The 3,869-nt window shown below is 48.6% G+C and overlaps 1 pseudogene; it reads left to right on the plus strand.

The window, feature by feature from the left end:
* Positions 1-3,109: 3,109 nt before the first annotated feature.
* On the plus strand, positions 3,110-3,651 carry LOC139006458 (serine/threonine-protein kinase 16 pseudogene; annotated as a pseudogene).
* The last annotated feature ends 218 nt before the right edge of the window (positions 3,652-3,869 follow it).

Here is a 3,869-nt window from a genome sequence, read left to right on the forward strand (position 1 = left end):
GTGTACAACTCTAGTTGCTAGATGGAATGCTGACTGATTCATTAATTGCTTAATTAAAGCCAATTTGATCTTGAAATCTACTCAGTTGAATTTTTTTTTAATAATGGTAAGTATTCAACTATATATATTATTGTGCTTTGTTTAACCAGAATGTTATTGATGGACAGTTGGCTTGTTAACTGTCTTTTGCTATTGAGAGAAGTTAGCCTGAAACGCAGGCAGATAGGGCAAGAGTTCAGCGGGAAGCAAAGGCAGGTGGAACATAGACAGGGTCAGGCACAACAGTTTGAGCAGCCTAATCACAGAAACCAACCATGTTGAAAAAAATTAAATGTTTTTGAATACAGAATGGGAGGCATGGGAAACCAAGGGAGGGCCTGCAGTTACAAGATATACGAACACATAGAAACAGAGAAAGTTCAGGTCCGTTGCTGGGCAAGAACAATGAGGGAATCAATCAGGTGGTGACATAGACGGATATGGAGCAGGCTTGTAGCACATATATACTCCTAGAATGACTTGCTTTGCTGGCAATCATTCCTTGGGGCCCCTCCCCGTTGGGGAGTCTGAATCTGCTTGTCATAAACTTTCCACACTTTTGCTTAAATCTTCTGGTTCTCGGAGCTCATTCTTTGACCCCAGGGAAAAAAACCTCGGCTCACCGTTCCAGTCGAACGATCACACATCCCGAAGCAATGAATAACCCTGTGCCATCTCACAACTGTGTGTCTTAGGTCTGTCTCGCCAGAAGCAGATTCTGGTGGAGAGTCTTGTGCACGTGATTTATTAGGAGAACACTTTCGGGAGAAGCCTAGGAGAGTGAGGGAAGCAGGACAGGGAAGGGGAAGAAGCAAGAGCATAATCTCAGATGAAGTCTGGATTCAGTCTGTCCCTGCAGGGATCTCTGAAGCATAAACAGCAGGCAGAACATTGGTTACACGCCCCCAACCTACACCCATCCCTGGATAGTCACTGGCTATGGACTGATCTCTGGTGGGAAGGAGGAGAGGCGGGGAGGGTATGGGGGATCAGCACATAATTCCAGGCACTTTTGGTTCAGGTGGCTCTAATCACCCCAGGGCAATCCTCTGGGGTCACAGGTGGGAGCCATTCCCAGCAGCACCCACAACTGCTGGGGGCATGAGCATGCCAAAATAGTGGGGATCCCCAGGGGTCTAGGTGAGGGCACCAACAGGTTCTGTAGGATCAACTCCTGGAAGTCAAGTTGCCATATGGGCCTAACCTTGCTTGTTGCCAATCAAACAATATCCACCCCAACCTCTGCCCAATCCTTCCTAATAGAGCCCTGAGTTGATTTGAAGTAACTTTTCCTCAATTAAAAAAATACACTCTCATCCTCCCTGGCATGTGACACATTGAGTGTCATAAGATGAAGCTAATAGTTTCTGAGGATAGTGTCCCTTTCTGAATAAAAAGACAACACTTACTTGGCCCTCTTCCCCCTTTACTTCACAGCCTTCTTTCTGCCAGGAATATATGGGAACAGGAGTGTGTAGGTGCAGCCAGCCGCAGGCACCTGTGGCCATGAGACAGGAAGCAGGAAAGCGGAGTCCTGTGCACTGGAACGGGGAAAGGCAACACAAGCCATGAATTAAAATAGTGTCTTTGTGTACCCAGGCCTCAGTGTGGCAGTATTAGTAATCACTATTTTACAAGCTGACATTCATGTATATGGTAACTGACAAATGATGAACGTGCTTTCACAAAATTGGTCCTGTTTCATTTTTTCAATTCCTCCACCCCCGTGGGATAAGCATTGCCACTCTTGGGGAGAAAGAGTCTCCCGCAATATCAAGAGCACATCAGTCACGAATGGCTATGCTGAGTTAGTTTGCTTTCCTTCTAGCAGCTAGTGAAGAGTCGCTATCTTAAATGTGTCTTTTAAATGTGAAGATATGGGACGAAAGTAATGTACCATAGAGCATTTGGGGAAGAGGCCCATACTCCACAGTTAAAGTGACAGGGGACAGGGCCACAAGAGCAAAAGGTCAAAGAAAGGATGCACTACATGGAAGGGAAGAGTGCAGCCAGGATGTCCACATGTTACCAAAGACAAATTTTACCCGTTCTGAAAGTGTGCCCTGTAGTCTGTGGGGAAACCCATGTTCCCTGCATTTCTGTGTTCCTGCAGAGCCCCAGCTTGCGGGGGGCATGGGCATTGATGGGCTGGGGAAAGGAGGAAGTTTCCTTGCATGCCTCCCAGGAGCATCTGCTCCAGTGGAGCCATTTACTACCGCTTACAGGGCAATAAAACGTCTCTGTCTTACCTGGAATCACTGCCTTCCATTCCAGGACAGGGGGCTGCTTTCCCTCCTCCCTAGGCAGAGCCCAGAGGGGTTGAGAGGACTGGCTCCATAGGTGCTTGCACATCAAACGAGGAGGAAGCCCTGGTTGTAATCCAAAGAGGCTGTTTTTATCTTCTACAATTTAGATCATTTAGATTAAAAAAAAAACAAAAACCTGTAATTTAGCTTCCAAAAGGGAACAACCCAAGCTTCTTTGCCTTCCGCTCCTAAGGAAGACGAGGGTACTTTACAGGCAAAGACTTCTCTTCCTCCTTCCAGGGAAAGAGGAATGGTTATCCCTCCCTATCTAAATGTCAGGGCCACATTTTAGGGTCCCTCTCCTACAGTGCGATCCCCTTGCATGTAGGCTTGCCCCCCTGATGGACAAGGCAGCAATGTAACTGCCTGGTGTCCCCGCTGTGAGTAGTGAAAGCTTTGACCACTCATGCAGACTTGATGTTTTTGCAACCTACCTACCTACCTACCTACCTACCTATCTACCTACCTACCTACCTCCATGCAAGTAGGGTAACATTTCAGACCCACCATAGCTTCTGACTTGACATAATCTTCCTTTAAGAAATTAGCGAATTATTCTTTTTATGATTCAACTGACCTTGAATTTCTAATACTTACACAATATCATGTATGTATTTTCCTGCCTAAAAAGATGGAATCTAAACATGGGGAAACATTGAGAAAAATACAAATTGACAAAAATTCTAGAGATGCAGAGAGAAACATCGGCGTGAGAGAGACACAGCAATTGGTTGCCTCCTGCAGCCCCCTGACCAAGGCCTGGGATGGAGTCTGCAACCAAGAGGGGTACGCTGTGGAGTGAGATAGGAAGGCTGAGAGACAAAGGCAACTTCCTGACTGAAGATCAAACCCTTCAGCTGCTGCTGGGTGTCTGCAGAGGCCTTGAAGCCAGTCATGCCCAGGGTTATGCCCACAGGAACCTGAGGCCCACCAATACACTACCCTGCTTGGAGATGAGGGGCAGCCGGTTTTAATGGACTTGGGTCTCATGAATCAGGCACGCATCCATGTGGAGGGCTTCCGCCAGGCTCGGGCCCTGCCATCCCTAGGCTGAGTGCTGTGAGCTGTGATGTTTGGGGAAGGTCTTGTGGCATGGTGTTCCAGAAGGGTGACAGCGTGGCCCTGGCCATACATAACCAACTCAGCATCCCACAAAGCCCCGGGTGCTCTTTAGCATGGTGGCAGCTGCTGGCCTCGGTGATGACTGACTGTGCAGCCCTGGCAGCGCCCTCATATCCCTTTCCTCCTCAGTCAGTTGGAGGCACTGCATCCCCCAGCTCCAGGCCTGCACACTGTCCAGATCTGAACAAATCAGTGGCCACGCTGAGGTAGCCTCTGTGCCTTGGAAAGAGGCCCTGTCCCTCACTGGAACCTCGGTCCTTTTTATCCAGGCCTGCGCTCTCATAGCTGGGGGCAGGGGTGGGGAGACTCAGCTCAGTCTTCTCTCTCTGCTCTGTTCTCTTACCCCCAGAACAACCGGACAGGGAGCCTGAGTTGGGGTGGGTGGGGGATGGGGAAAAGGAA

This window comes from Myotis yumanensis, unplaced genomic scaffold, assembly GCF_028538775.1.
Source record: "Myotis yumanensis isolate MYYU_CA2020_CCGP unplaced genomic scaffold, mMyoYum1.0.hap1 SCAF_3, whole genome shotgun sequence".
Taxonomy (NCBI): domain Eukaryota; kingdom Metazoa; phylum Chordata; class Mammalia; order Chiroptera; family Vespertilionidae; genus Myotis; species Myotis yumanensis.